The sequence below is a fragment of the Triturus cristatus genome, chromosome 4_1 (genome assembly GCF_964204655.1).
Source record: "Triturus cristatus chromosome 4_1, aTriCri1.1, whole genome shotgun sequence".
NCBI lineage: Eukaryota > Metazoa > Chordata > Amphibia > Caudata > Salamandridae > Triturus > Triturus cristatus.
In genome coordinates this window covers 1200470907-1200487390 of record NC_140585.1, presented here as the reverse complement: position 1 = coordinate 1200487390, position 16484 = coordinate 1200470907, and the positions used below count along the sequence as shown (strand labels likewise).

The 16484-nt window shown below is 48.8% G+C and overlaps 1 protein-coding gene across 5 annotated transcripts in view; it reads left to right on the top strand.

The window, feature by feature from the left end:
* The window catches only part of LOC146856379 (exendin-3-like), a 225671-nt gene that overhangs the window by 147748 nt on the left and 61439 nt on the right, over positions 1-16484 (top strand). For 2 of the 5 annotated variants that reach the window (XM_085650725.1, XM_085650726.1), the window contains one exon: positions 10194-10381. The exons of 2 other annotated variants lie outside the window; for them this stretch is intronic. The gene's annotated coding sequence lies outside the window, so the exon portion shown is untranslated. The remainder of the gene's footprint in view (positions 1-10193; positions 10382-16484) is intronic. One more of the 5 variants, XM_085650727.1, reaches the window with a different exon arrangement.

Here is a 16484-nt window from a genome sequence, read left to right as displayed (position 1 = left end):
TCTGACTTGGGGTCAGAGAGAACATATGTCTGTAGGCCTGCAGAACTTGTCTGCAGTCCTGTTGCTGATGGACAGTGAGGCTGTCAGAAAAGACCACACCATCAACTGAGCCATCATCAGGGTTCTGAGTCAACAGGTCTGGGAGAGGGTCACTCTCTTCCTCCTGCCCCTCATCTGTAGCCATGAGCAGCCCCATGTCTGCCCTGTCAACATATGCCTTCAATCTGTTGACATGAAGCACCCTGTGGGGGCTTCTGGGAGTCCCAAGGTCCACCAAGTAGGTGACTTCTCCCTTTTTCTCAACAATAGTGTGGGGTCCAGACCATTTGTCTTGGAGTGCTGCTGGGGCCACTGGCTCCAACACCCACACTTTCTGTCCTGGCTGGTAAACAGTCAGTACAGCCTTTTGGTCATGCCAAGCTTTTTGGAGTTCTTGGCTTGCCTCAAGGTTTTTAGAAGCCTTCTTCATATACTCTGCCATCCTGGAGCGGAGACCAAGTACATAATCCACTATGTCTAGTTTGGGTTGTCTGAGAGGTCTCTCCCATCCTTCCTTCACCAAACACAGGGGTCCTCTTACAGGATGCCCAAACAAAAGCTCAAAAGGGCTGTAGCCAACCCCCTTTTGTGGGACCTCTCTGTAAGCAAACAGAAGGCAGGGTAAAAGGATGTCCCATCTTCGCCTAAGCTTGTCTGGTAATCCTTTTATCATTCCCTTTAGGGTCTTGTTGAATCTCTCAACAAGCCCATTGCACTGTGGGTGATAGGGTGTGGTGAACTTATAGTTAACACCACACTCCTTCCACATTGCAGTCAAGTATCCTGACATAAAGTTGGCACCTCTGTCAGAAATGACCTCCTTTGGAAAGCCCACTCTGGAGAATACTCCAAGCAGGGCCCTTGCCACAACAGGAGCTGTTGTGGTCCTCAGGGGAATTGCTTCTGGGTACCTGGTGGCATGGTCCACTATCACCAGTATGAATCTGTGCCCAGATGCTGTTTGTGGGTCCATTGGTCCTACAATATCTATGCCCACTCTTTCAAAGGGGACCCCCACCACAGGTAGTGGTATGAGGGGGGCCTTTGTGGTGCCACCTGATTTGCCACTGGCTTGGCAGGTGACACAGGAGCGACAAAACTCCTTAGTATCTTCTGACATATGGGGCCAGTGAAAGTGAGGGACAAGCCTGTCCCAAGTCTTGTTCTGGCCTAAATGTCCTGCAAGGGGAATATCATGGGCCAAGGTTAGAAGGAAGCCTCTGAACTTCAGTGGTATGACCAACCTCCTGGATGCACCAGGCTTGGGGTCTCTAGCCTCTGAGTACAGTAGCCCTTCATCCCAATACACTCTATGGGTACCTTGAGCATTCCCTGCAGCCTCAGCAGCAGCCAGCTGTCTGAGGGGTTCAAGAGAGGGGCAGTCTAATTGAGCCTGCCTCAGATCTGCCCTGGAAGGTCCCCCTGTCCCAAGAAACTCAACCTGATCAGGTTCAAGTTCTTCTAGGACAGTTCCTTCAGGGCTCTCAGAATCATCCTCCTGGGAGGGCTGATCCACCACCTGAGGCAGGGGGGAAGGCACAGCCTTAACCCTACTGCTCTTTCTCTTGGAGTGTGACTGGTCCATAGTTTCAGGATCCAGCACTTGTTCAGTGTTGCACTTTTTGGCCTGTGACCTGGTCACAGCAAGGACATGTGCATCTATCCCCAGCATTTCTGCATGGGTCCTATACTCCACTTCAGACCAAACTGAAGTTTCAAGATCATTGCCCAGTAAACACTCTACAGGAAGGTCTGAACTAACAACAACTTTCTTGAGGCCAGTTACCCCTCCCCAGGAGAAGTTAACAATAGCCACACTATGGGAGGTAGTGGCATTGCTAGCGTTGGTCACTAGGTAATTCTCACCTAGTATGATCTGTCCAGGGTCCACAAAAGCAGGTGTCACCATTGTGACACTAGCCCCAGTGTCCCTGTAGGCCTGAGCCATTCTTTGGTTGATAAAAGGTGTCTGTCTGTACTTGCCCAGGTTACTGGGGCCTACAGTAGAGGACAAAGCTAAGTCCCCATCACAGATCAGGACAGCCTGAGTAGGCACTCTGACTAGGCCAGAATCCTCCTCAGTTCCCAGGGTTAACCCTACTACACCCTTTTGCTGGGAACCACCACTTACAGCTGAACTAGGGGGTACAGTTGCCTTAGGGGCAATGGTGGCTGGGGGCTTATCCTTTTTGGTGCACTCACTAAACCAATGTGAGGTAGACTTACAATAGTTGCACCATGGTTTCTTTTGGCCTTCTTTCTTCTTATCCTTTTTGGAACCACCCTCCCCCTGAGCCTTTTGGGGGCCTGGTGAAGACTTCTGGTCTTTTTGTTTCTGCTCATTACCCTTCTGGTCTGCCTTTTTCTGATCACCGCCCTGGTTCTGGTTTTTCTGCTTAACTCTAGTCCTGACCCATCTATCTGCCTTCTTTCCCAATTCTTGGGGAGAAGTCAGATCAGAATCAATCAGGTGTTGATGCAATAGCTGGTTTTGACAGTTGTTAAGTATTTGTTCTCTCATGATCAAATTATACAATCCTGTATAGTCCTTAACCTTACTTCCCAATAGCCAGCCTTCCAGAGCCTTAGTGGCACAATCTACAAAGTCAGTCCAGTCCTGAGTCTGTGTCTTCTGGGTATCCCTGAACAACAACCTGTATTGTTCAGTGGTTAGGCCAAACCCATCAATCAGAGCACTCTTCAGGACAGTGTAATTATCTGCATCCTCATCACTAACTGTGAGGAGCTTGTCTCTTCCTTTCTCAGAGAAGGAGAGCCACAAGATAGCTGCCCACTGACTTTGGGGTACCTGCTGTACTTTGCAAGCTCTCTCCAAAGCAGTTATCCATTTGTGGATGTCATCCCCACACTTGTAGGGAGGGACAATCTTGCTCAGGTTTCTATTATCATAGTGCCTGTCTCTATCTCTAGGAATGTTGCTGCCACCAGTGGGTTCTAACCCACTTAACTTTTGTTCTCTAGCCAGAGCAAGCTTCTCTTTGGCAAGGGCAAGTTCTTCCCTCTGAATCCTCAGATTAGCCTCCCTCATTCTGGCTGCATGCTCCTTTCTCTCAGGTGAAGTCATTCCCCTGTGAGAGGAAGCATTAGAGGTGTTAGAGACATGGGAGTGGATGGATTCCCTCGAAGGGGATCTGTCCCTCCTGCTTCTCTGTGAATGTCTACTTGTGGGTCTGTATGGGGGGACCCCATGCAAACTCCCATGTAAACTTAAGTTAGCCTGGCTAAGTCTCCTTACTTGGCTCTGGCTGTCTACCTCCCCATCTGAAGGCCCATCTGACTCCTCTGTGGTGGGTAGACCCTCCTCTGTGCCTAGGGCACCTTCCTGTGATGCCCTCTGAGCATCATACTCCTCTAGGAGTTGTCTTAACTGAAGGAGGGTAGGGTTTGCACCCTGTTTTATTCCTCTGGAGGTACACAATTGTCTCATCTCCTGGAATGTTAAGGTATCATACCTAGAGGGGGTCTTCTGCAGACCTGCCCCTCCTGAGAGAGCATCTACTTGATCTCCTCCCAGAGGCATGATCTAGTGAGGGTGTGGTGTGTGCACCTACCTACACTAGTTGTATCTACTAAACCTTTCTAGTAGTTGTAGTCAGGGTGTGTTATTCCCTTCAACCTACAACTACAAAGTCCAGTAGGACTTAAGTATAATAATCTATGTTATATGTACCTAGACAATATCTGTGTGATCTTTCAATTTAGTATCTCAAGATTACAATGGTATTACAACAGCAAGCTCAGATCCCAACCGCTGCTCACCAATGTGAGAAGTTGGCCTGATGTATGATGTCACTAGTTATAGTGTACACCTTATATCAGTCCAAATACCCTTATGGTGATTGGTTGTAAAGTCAACCTTATAGACCAGCTATCCTAGTGGTAGCATGGACAAGAGCAGTCTTAGGCTAAACTCTGAATGGCATGTGAAGCCAGCTGTGATACCATATATAATCCCTTGAATACCAAATGAAAGGACACCACAACAGATATATATATAAAATAAAGTGTATTTATTCTAAGCAAACCCTCAGCACTCTTTATGAGTTTAGAGGTAAGTACAACACAGTCTTATTAATGCATACAGTAAGTCACACAGGTAAGTAATACAGTTAGGCCCTAGGGGCCACGCAAACCATATACTAAATAAGTGGTATAAGAACCACTGTCACGGAAATAGCATAGGCCTAGGCCTAGGGAATCGCTGGGGCTACACTACACTAGCGTTAGTTAGGGAGTGGGAGGCCCACGGGATTCGTGTGCAGAGTGGAAACACTCACGCGTAATGCGTAAAAGTCAATAGCAATGTTACAGTTTAGAAATAGATAGATTTAGGACACTTCCGGAGTAGCTAGGAAGTTGAGACTTGAAAACTAGACACTAGGATAGTCACTATCCTGATGAGCACCGGAGTACCCAAGTTACCTAGCCCACAGGCTGCGGGTGCATAGGGGTGAAGATGCGTCGTTTTCGTCGTCGACTCCTATGGATGCCTGAAGAAAGATGCTGACAGGCAGTCAGGGGAGAGTGTCCGGTGGATCCCAAGCCTGGGATCAAGAAGAGAAGAAACCTGCAAGCAGAGGGGACAGAGTCAAGGTCACTAGCCAGTGACCACGTGGAACCAGGAAGGAACCAGGCGATGTCGTGAAGAGTTGCAGGGGAAGGTGAAGCTTGTCGCTGCAGCCAGGAGGACCAGGAAGCGTCGAGGACGACCAGGACCAGGAGGCGAGCTGTCCCACGAAGGCTCTTGCTGTCGGCGGCGTCGAAGTTGGACTAGGACTCACCAAGCCTTGGCAAGCGGAACCCACGAAGAACAAGGGACTTGCTTCTGGTGCAGACCAGGAAGGTCTGGGGTGCTTCTTCTTTGCAGAGAAGCGGGAGCCAGTCTGGAGGAGCCAAACCAGCGCAGAAGATTTCAGGGAGCGTCGTCACAAAGGCCACTAGCCAGCGGGCAAGCAACCGGACAGACGCGGCAAGCAGGAAAATGCTGAAGGGCCCCACGCAGGACTCGTGGAGTGTGGGGGGCTGGTCTTCGGTGCAGATGGTGCTTGGGGTTGGGGCTTCTCAATCCCCGGTGCACAACTTCGAGGGTACCTCAGAAGCTGCGCTGTAAGTTACTAGCCACTTTTCCCAGGTAGCCGGTCCCACGTCGCTCGTCGCCTCCACGGATCTCAGCTCTGCTGCAGATGTGGATGAGGGTCGGAGAAGTCTGGAAATCAAGGCTCTGGTCGGGCTCTGCAGTCGGTTCCTCGTCGAACGTTTCACAAAGCAAAGGGTAGTCACTTGATGGTGCCTGTTTGCACAGGGTAGCCACTCCTTGGCTACAAGGGAGATTCTTCAGTCTTCTTCTTTCGTCGAATGTCGAAGGTCCAGAGTTTCTGTTCAGTTTTGCAGGTTCAGGATAATCTCTAGTCTTGAGGCCCAACTCCCACTCTTATACTAATCTGGGGGGCTGGGATACCTGCTAGGTCACGCCTTATGGGTGGGACCTGGGAGGGGGTGGTTACACCCACTTCCCTTTGTCCAGTTTCGCGCCAGAGCTGGGGCTGGAGTGCCCCAGCGCCGGTTTGAACTGGACTATGCAAGGAACACCTTGTGTGCCCCAGGCATGTCTCATTCCTTTCAGCCCACCCTGCCCCAATACACTAAAGGCTGTCTGGGGAGGTGCTAGCACCTCCCCAAGCAGGAAACCTATTGTCCAGGCCTCCCTGGCTGGGATCACTCCCAGCAGCAGGAGGTCAGACTTGTGTCGTGGCAGCAGCATCCATTTTGTGATGCTGAGGCTTTGGTCAGAGGCTAACAGTTGAAGTATGATTTTAACATGTCTTTCCCTCTAGAAGGGGGGAATAATATTCTCATGTCCAGAAATGGCATGGGGGTATTATTCCCGAGTGTTAGACACCTTACACGACATGCTTTGATAAAGCCAAACCATAGTTACCATAACCGTCTAAGATTATAAGGCACTTTAAGAGTATATGGTAGGCTATATCATAGAACAGCTATAAGGACATGGTTCCGAAAGCTGCAGACAGGCTCAGCTCATGCTAGAGCACCATCTCACATGTTACCAAGCACTCTGCCTCCAGGATTGTCAAGGCCTGCCATAGGAGTGACTGATAGGTACACATGTGTCTATATGTAAGTTAGGCATAGGAATACTACACCTAAGCAAGGGGTGATTACACGACCTTGCCCCAGCTGAGTGATCAGCCAGTTGTGTCAAAATGGAAGGCCAGGCCAGGGGTGGCACAATACATGCTGCAGCCCCTGGTAGGCCTAGGGTACACCTATGCCCTGGGTACCTAGGGTACCCTGTACAGGGGCCAATAAGGTGATCCTATCCAAATGGGTTATGCACCTAAAGTACATAGTGTTAATTTAGAGAGAGAACAGCAGGGCTGTGGGTCTGATTAGCAGGCCCACAGCCACATCTAAGTCGAAAACCAGTAAAGCAAAAGCAAAAAGTGGGGGTGAACATAGAAAGCAGACCCTACTCTCCTACAGATATCTTAAGTGTAACTCCAGGAGTATGTCCCAGTCAGCGTATGTAGTCAGCAAAACATTAAATGATCTGGTAAACGGAGAGTGCTAACGGAGCACTCTCCGTTTACCAGATCATCTAATGTTTCGCTGACTGGGACATACTCCTGGAGTCACACTTAAGATATCTGTTTTTTTTAACATCTCCGTTGATGAATAATTACTGAATTACTTTCCCTACTCGTGACGAATACTTTTTGTATTACACGCTACTAAGCAGAGTATACACTTTTTATGCCCTGAGGAAGTCGTTTGGGCTACTTGCCCATAGACGAAACACGTGTTGGCTTCAAACATCCCTGGTCTGGTTGTTAAAAACGATTTACTATGCAAAACCCATGAGGGGAGATCCTGACAACTGAGACAATAAAGAAGAACATTCCTATATCCATGGATTGGACTCTATTCTTACATAATTGTTACTCTTATATTGGACACTGATTTTCTTTTGCTCGGAAAGAATCCATTGTTGAGCACTCTCCGTTTACCAGATCATTTAATGTTTCGCTGACTACATACGCTGACTGGGACATACTCCTGGAGTCACACATAAGATATCTGTTTTTTTTAACATCTCCGTTGATGAATAATGACTGAATTACTTTCCCTACTCGTGACAAATACTTTTTGTATTACACGCTACTAAGCAGATTATACACTTTTTATGCCCTGAGGAAGTCGTTTGGGCTACTTGCCCATAGACGAAACACGTGTTGGCTGCAAACATCCCAGGTCTGTTTGTTAAATACGATTTACTATGCAAAACCCATGAGGGGAGATCCTGACAACTGAGACAATAAAGAAGAACATTCCTATATCCATGGATTGGACTCTATTCTTACATAATTGTTACTCTTATATTGGACACTGATTTTCTTTTGCTCGGGAAGAATCGATTGTTTTTGTATTTATCTTCAGTTGCTTTTTGTAACGGAGGATTTTGGGATTCAAAGTGGCTGTTTCCCTTTTGTTCCCTGGAGCATCTTGTCAACTTACCTTTCATCTAAACCAGGGGTACTCACAAACTTTCTGTCGGAGGCCAAAATTACAGTGTGGTTAGTGACCGAGGGCCGCACTGGTAGGGGTGGAGTCAGTGGGGGCGGGATCAGTGGGGGGCGGAGCTAGAGTAAAAAAAAAACTTTCAAAACATCTGTCTCCCTCTCCCTCTCTCTCTCCCTCTCTCTCCATCTCTCTCTGTCTTCCTCCGTCCTCTGTCTCCCTCCCTCTCCCTCTGTCCTCCGTCTCCCTCTCTCCTCTGTCTCCCTCCCTCCTCCGTCTCCCTCCCTCCCTCCTCCGTCTCCCTTCCTCCCTCCTCCGTCTCCCTCCCTCCCTCTCTCTCTCCCTCCCTCCCTCTCTCCCTCTCCTTCCCTCTCAGTCTCTCTCCGTCTCCCTCCGTCCTCCATCTCCCTCCGTCTCCCTCCGTCCTCCGTCTCCCTCCCTCCTCCGTCTCCCTCCCTCCCTCTCTCTCCCTCACTCTCTGTCTCCCTCCCTCTCTGTCTCCCTCCCTCCCTGTCTCCCTCCCTCCCTCCACCGTCTCCCTCCCTCCTCCGTCTCCCTCCCTCCCTCCTCCGTCTCCCTCCCTCCCTCCTCCGTCTCCCTCCCTCCCTCCCTCTCTCCCTCCCTCCCTCTCCTTCCCTCTCCGTCTCTCTCCATCTCCCTCCGTCCTCTATCTCCCTCTGTCCTCCGTCTCCCTCCCTCTCCCTCTGTCCTCCGTCTCCCTCCCTCTCTGTCTCCCTCCCTCTCTGTCTCCCTCCCTGTCTCCCTCCCTCCCTGTCTCCCTCTCTCCCTGTCTCCCTCCCTCTCTCTCCCACTCTCTCTCTCCCTCTCTCTCCCCCTCTCTCCCTCCTCCGTCTCCCTCCCTCCTCTGTCTCCCTCCCTCCCTCCCTCCTCCGTCTCCCTCCCTCCCTCTCTCTCTCCCTCCCTCTCTCCCTCTCCGTCTCTCTCCATCTCCCTCCGTCCTCCGTCTCCCTCCGTCTCCCTCCCTCTCCCTCTGTCCTCCGTCTCCCTCCCTCCTCCGTCTCCCTCTCTCCTCCATCTCCCTCCCTCCCTCTCTCTCTCCCTCCCTCCCTCTCTCTCCCTCCCTCTCTGAAAAAAAATCGGGAGAATGGGGCCTTGAGTCGGATTACTGTCATGTATGGGCGTTGGAGGTGTGCTGCTGCAGAATCCGACATTTGAAACGCAAAATGCACGTTTTTTTCCCTTACCTTTCAGAAACATTGAGCGCAGTGGCAGGCAGAGAGAGGGTGATGCAAGTGTTGTGCACTGGACTGGCAGGTTGCTGGCAGTGCATACACCCCCCCCCCCCTCCCATGTGGCAGCCCGGCTGGCTGGAACAGCTTCCAGGTACACACACAGCCGCCCCGAGTACTTCACAGGTCTTTAAAAGACCATTCGCGTGTTGATGAGGCTTTGTTTTGCTTTTTCACCCTTTCTAGAGCCCCTGCATCGCCACTCTGATTATTGCTGGAAGAATTAGCACTCTACACAATACAAGTCCTGTCAGCTGCAACCCCCCGAGGAATCGGGTTTTTGCTTGCAGGAATCGGGAGGCGGGAGACTAGCCTTGAAATCGGTAGTCTCCCGCCTGAATGGGGAGGGTTGGCATGTCTGGGTACGATGTCTGCAAGGTCCGTGGGCCGCCATGAAAGGCTTGCCGGGCCGCTGGCGGCCCGCGGGCCGTACTATGAGTATCCCTGATCTAAGCCAATATTGATTTTGGGCAAATGTAACCTAGCCACGGTTCGAGGTTTCAGAATTACTCATTAGCCCAGATCCCTAGGTTTTTCACCACTATACGTGGCACCGGCAGCAATCTAAGATCCTTGGGCCGCAAAGTATCTCACCAAGTTAACTAACTTGAGCCAAAATCCCAGTGCTTCGGTTTCATCCGAGTTCACTTTCAAGACATTCATATGCAGCCTAATGGCAGTATCAGAGAATTGCTCTTTAAAAGGGGAGCTAGTTTGCTTCAAAACTCCATCTCCATTACCACTGGCTATGTAAATAAAATTAATTTAGATATCTTGCATGTAAATATATTTAAATGCACACCCATGACAATCTGACAAGGATCCATTTCTCCTAGACCCCTACTCTAAGGGGTGTTCATGCCTTTTATCCAAGTCACAGGCCAGATGTGAAGTAGTCAATGGCACTAGTAACTGCTGCTAACATTTTCCCTCACCGACCCAAGACCCTAGACTTGAACAGCGGTCCATACATTGCCTTCACGTCCTGCGACAGGCAGAGATGAATAGGCAGCATCAATGCTGTGTGCTTTTGTTTCTCCCACAGACCCAGGCTTTAGACACTGTTGCATGTACATAATAAGCCGAGTACTTGCTTTGCCTTTGACCCACCAGTGATAGATGTAGCAGAGCTGTCAAGTCTTACTATAGCAGGTACTCAGAAGTTTGGGTTACGGTCAAGTGTTACAATTATTCATATGCCATGCAGTTCAAGGTTCCAGGTGGTGGTATTTCTTTAACATGTAAATACAAATGTTTTACATAATCATGAAGTTAGTGACAGACATAAGTGGGAGCACTAGTGAGAATTTATAACTGTCTTCCGAACACCTTGCCCTCGCACAGATACCTCGCATTCGCCGCTGCGGAGGACGCTCCTTCTGCCATCTCGCCGCCAAAGCCTGGAACACCCTCCACCTCTGCACCGCACTCTCGCTGACCAACTTCAGGAAAGGGCTCAAGACCTGGCTCTCCGACTGATACCCGCAGCAAGCACCTGGATACCCTCTCAGGTGACAAGCTGCGCTTTATAAGTATGTCCTGATTGATTCTAAAAATTGCTTAACCACAGAGATGGATGTGGCCGGATAGATTTTAATCATCACATCCAGAGGTTTAAAACCCAGTTTTGAAGAGAATATGAATATTGCAGCTATAGTTTGTTCAAATTGCGTCTTTCTTATTTTCACTAGGTGTGCCCAAGTACTTTTATTGTCAAAGGGTACCCCCAAATAAGTAAGCAAATGTTGGTACACATGAAAGTCTGGGCTTACTGAGGTGTAAACTCTTTCTTTCTTTATCTATTTACTTTATTTCCGCCAATGGCCATAAAAGTAGTTCATTTAAAATATTTCACAAAGAAAGCACTATACAATGTCAGCTAAAAAATATACAAATACCATGCAGAAAATATTCTTAGAGTTTCGACTCTTGACTTAAGGACACAGAACAGATGTACAAACATTTGACCATAGACAAAAACCTAATGTGGTTCATCATGCCTACGCGTACAGTTTATATATGTCATGCTGAAATGAATGAGTTTGTAAGAACATCGGACCAGAATGATAAACTTTAACAAGCGGATACTCTAATAAAGTGCATTACTGGGCACATACATACTATATTTAGTGCCTAAGAAATATAGGTTTATCCATTATAAAAACAAAGGTAGTATAGATACAAGAATACAGCTGGGGTTGCAGGCCCTACCATGTATCACAGGATAGCCTAGCTAAATAAGGTGCATATGCTCCGGCTTACTTTATAATTAAAAGACACACATTCTAAAAACAGTAATACCATGATACACAATAAAAGAGTGTTGAAACTGGCACTTTCCGTTTGGCTGAGGCGATGCCCTAGCCAGACAGAACCTACACTCACTGTATAACCTGCGCTCACCCTTGGGTAGCTTGGCACTGAGCAGTCAGGCTTACCGTAGAGGTAATGTATAAAGCAATGCCACAGTACTCACTCACGAAAAATACCTTGAGCATCACAAAAGAAACTTCACACTTGATGAATGTAAATAATGTTTGCATTCAGCATACATAATAATCAATACAACACGAACATCATGTATCTTTGGGTATAAATCACACTTGGAATTATTACATGCAGAAGTAAGCCATACTATGGTCACATGACATCAGCAATATGCACACTTGGAAAAGATGATATTCTACACTCGCCTCAGTAGCCTTATGCAGTGCAACATGTTGTCCGCCCTGGGCCCACCCTAGCAGTTCTTATAATTCAATCCCACACAGGTCAAGGGTGCACACTGGGTCACAACGATTATCAGAAATGTGTACATACACCGAATTATACAATTTGTTTGCAGCACCGCACTCTGCACATGGAAAACCAATGTCTACTGTAATGTTCTTTTGGCATGAAATCAACGTATTGGGCAAATCACCATCCAGTGTCATGAATCATGGGTGTTTCCCCACTGTCAATCCCGCACACACACACTCACTCCACACCAGTATGCGGTGCAGCAGATATCAGGCAAGTCCGTACGAAACGTGCTTGCACACATACGCAATCAGCACCCTAATGCGGTGCTAATAATACCCTGCAGGTCAATTGATTACAACCTGCAGACCCTGTGGCCCTAAGCCTCCCTACGCCCTCCCTACGCCCTCCAACTCACACCAATTATCCTACACACCTGGATTGGAGACACCCCAGCCTCCACCAGGAGCTAGGCCACACAGGCTGAAGTCACTCTTAGTCAGGGTCTCAGGGAAGCAGGTGGGGGTAGGCAACAAGGCCAATTAGGAGGCAGTAGGCAAAAGGGATTTGGCAGCCACTCGAGAAGTTAATTCACAGGATCAGGAGCAGAAACGGGCCATGGGCAATAGTGAGTCACACCAAAAGGGTCCACAAGGGCCTTCAGGCACTAGCCCCGTTCTGTGAAGCACAGGGGTGGGGGGTCACGCATTCTCTTGACCCGCTTCCGATCATTCTCAGAGTGTTCCTCCAGCCCATTCAGTCACTCTCACCACCCAGACCCGAGCCGGGCAATACTACCTGGCAATATGGTTTTGTCAGGAAGGGCCAGTTGGAGATAGGGCAGTTGGTCCACGGTGCGGTGGGCCAAGTAGGGTAATAATCGATGAATGGAGAATGAAGCAGGGGGGTCTCTCGGAAGGAGGAGGTGGCCCGGCAGGTACACATTGATCAGAATCACACCTAGGCAATCTGGGCACAATGTCGGGTGCCCAATGATACAGGTCGCACCAGACTGATCCGGCCACACACAAAGAAGAGTTGCACATTCCATATCTCCCTGGAACTGAGGCACAATGTCTGGTGCACAATGATACAATATGCACCAGACAGTACCGGTCACACACACACAGGTGCAAGTTCAGCAATACCTCACGAGGTAGAGTGAGGCACTACTAAGTTTAAGCTCCCACCTCTGAGAGGTGCAACCTGTGAATCGGACACTGCAAGCCATAAGTATGCAGTCGGTGTCTGGGTCCCGCAACCGGTAAATCTGTTCACACCATCAATGAGATGCTTATGCGTGAGAATGTCCCCATGATGCGGGGGCCGAATGCTTTCGATGCGGGCAAGACTTCGGGCTCTGCACAATGCAATCTGGTCTCCAGGCACAGTTCTTAGTTCCATGCCCTACGCCACGTTATCGGTTGGGATCTAACAGACGATGTGTGACACTTGAGAGGGCACCGCTCTTCAGGTGTCACATGTAGATGGTGTGGGTCCCCCTTAGGAGATCTTTGATGTCCCTTAGCCCTCTGAAAGAACAAGGGGCAAGCTCACCAACCCCTTGGAGAGCACACAGCAGCAGGTAGTAGGCCCAGGCCAGCCACTATTCGGGATGGGCTTGCTGTCCCTTTCAATGGCAGTATTCCTCCTTGTGTAGAACAAACTCCTCTGGCAGTGTGCACCACGCAGTCCCAGGTTCTCCGGTCCCATGCCCCCACAAGCGTATCTCACCCTTTGCCGAAGTATGGTACCAGTAGTTATACTGGAGTGTGCCTTTGAAGTTAGGGGTAGTTCAAAGGATCTCCCTTTGAACCACAGATCTCTCCTTAAAATGTCAATCCTGTCTGCCATGAGGCAGTGAAATGTAGATCTTTATCTTTAGTGGGGCCGTGATCTGGCTACAGAGGCTAAGTGTCAAAACCTCCATGTACGATCTCTCCAGTCAGCCAGCAAATGGCAGCAGTCTGTAGATCCAATCGCATGCCCAGTGTTTTATGGCTGTCACTGGGGAATGCCCAGATGTGCTCCCCCAACCAGTGTGGACTGGAGCCAAGCACCTAGGCACACAAAGAGTTTTAGAGCACAGGAATGCCCACTTACTAGTAGTGCCATTTCTACATGCATTACGACAAAGCCTCCTTTATCACTGGCAAGGTGTTTTCACTGCAAATCCAATGATAGGAAACATTATGAAGCTGCTGTACAGCAATTCACTCTTGCAGTCTGAAGTGATTTCAACCATTTACCTATGTTAGCCTATGGGAAAAGCAACCCTCATAAGTAGTGAAAACTCACATGGGCATTCCTCACTACCTGGGCAGGGGACACACATGTGTATCTGCCATACCTTTCACCTACCATTCGCGTCACCCCTTAAGATTTACCTTCGGGGTACTTGGGTGAAAATGAAAGGTTCTCTCAGGATGGCTAGTGACATACACAGGCCAGTCTCAGTAAACACAAGATTGTGCACACCAGCCTGCAATGGCAGGCTGGACATGTATTTAGGAGTACCATTGGTGCAAAGGGCACACCAGCCCGCAATGGCAGGTTGTACACGTATTTAGGAGCACCATTGGTGCAAAGCGCACACCAGCCCGCAATGGCAGGCTGTACACGTATTTAGGAGCACCATTGGTGCAACGCGCACCCCAGCCCGCAATGGCAGGCTGTACACGTATTTAGGGACACCAATGATGCAAGGGCGCACACCAGCCTGCAATGGCAGGCTGGACCCTGGTCTTAAAAAATAGGTGCTAGTGTGCACCCACCAGCAGGCCATGGTATACCCGACCAATGCTTTAGAAACCTCAGGTGAGCACCACTTTCTAACGGGTGCTGGAAAAGCGTGTGCACTTTCTCACTGTATTTACAGTGGGAAAATGCCCCAGGCTCTAAAGCCCTAACCAGAGAATCAGCCACCCCCGGGAAGTGGCCCATAGGGAGAGCCGACCCCCTAGGAAAATCCACAGGGGGTTCATCCCTACCCGGGTAGTGCACACGCAGCTGAACCTACCCTGGCCATTCACCTACCCCGGTTTGGTGGTAGGGAACGGCCCCCCTCAGTGTGGGCTATGGAGTGAGGCCAGCCAACCTGAGCATGAGGCATTTTTGACAGGCTTTTCAGGTGGGTGGCACAATCAGTACTGCGTCCTCCTATTAGACAGTGTCACACCCGCCCTGGGTATGTGGTGTACCTTCTTACAGGGCACACATAGGTATGACACCTAGAGCAATCAAGTAAGCGCCTGATTCTGGCATGTGCAGGAAGGGCGCATGCACTTTCCTGCTGCAGTACAGTTGGAAAGTGCCCAGCGTCCCAAGGTCAGGAAAAGAGAGTTGGCAAAAATCAGGAGGACAAAAAAGTTAAACTTTTAGGGAAATCCCCCTAAGAAGGGCCATGTTCAACAGGGGGGATTTGCATTAAGCAGAGGATGAAATAAGGTCAATTTTTTGCCGAATTGGCCATATTCCCTCCAAGTATTTAGCACTAGAGAAGGCCATAACCTGAGACGTGTCCGCTCTACATAATTCTATCACTACCCTAACTTGGAAAACACCTAAAAGGCAGCACAAAGGAGCATTCCAATGACTGTACTGCTTACAGTACCTTGGGCATAAAAGAGGAGGTGATCATCTGTTTCTTCTGCAAGCAGGACATATTTTACTACCTCCTTGATTACCATTCCATTTGACAATAAAGGAAGCAAGCGGTAGTATACATAGCCCGGCTCAATGTCATTCATATATGTTTTTTAATTATTGTCCTCAAGCTCCCAATAGATGGCCTTCAATTTCTTATTAGCGGAAGATGGAATAATTTCAGGAAACAACCAATACTCGTGTAGATTCATAGAGTATAAAGACTGTTTTATATAGTCCAGCCAGGGTAGCAAAACTCCTCTCTGGGATTTATCTAAGACATCTCATAGGCCCTCCCTAAATTATGCCAACTCGGGAGTGGACCAAATCCGTAGTCAATACAAGATGGGTTAGAGATGCACTATGGCTGCAATAGAACGAAAACCAAGATTGTGTTTAAAAATCAGTGACGTACTCTGGGGCAATTTTTAGGGCTGCTCTTAGAAATTTATTTTAAGCCACTTCTAAGGCTTTTAAATTAGCGTATCCCCAGAGTTCTGTTCCATATATTGCAGCAGCTACAGCTTTAGTCCTCCAAACGTCAATAAGGGGGAAAAATGGGTGAAGCATGGTCTTGCTTGAAAATTTTAAGATGGCTGCCATCCTGTGCCTTAGTATAAGGGTACTTTTAGTAACCTAGGGACCCCAAGTATTAGCACTAGAGAGGCAAATGGCAAGATGTTCCAAATCTAGCACTTTTTCCAACTCCTCCTCTTCCAGCTTTATTGATCCTCTGAAGCCTCTATTGGGGTGGACTGCCATGGATTTTGTCTTACTCGTGTTAATTGTCAATCTAGGCAGAATAGATTAAACTTACTCAAAAGAGTCTCTAGGCCCTCAGGGGTTTTTGATACTTATAAAGTATCACCCACAAATAGTAGGGTGAGTATTTTGGTTGCCCCTAGTACCTAGGAGTCGCTATCACAGCACATAAGGTAATCGATGTATAGCCATGTATGAACAATAGGAACAATGTGGGGGCAAGGACACACACTTGCTAGGGGTGCGCAGAGCTTGTGAAGTTGCACTACGTGGAATTCCGCGGAGTTATGTAAAACCTCAGTGGATTTCCGAGAAGTTCCGCTCAGCCCTATACATCATATATTCTAGTGATGGTCGCTTCCATGCAGTCGGAAGATGTCACGGATTCAGAGGCTCATAGAAGAATGGCTCCCCCGCCCTGCTGTTCAGATTCACCTGATATTCAGTGCCCACTGTTGTCCATTTCACAACAAAGGCCTCAAAAGA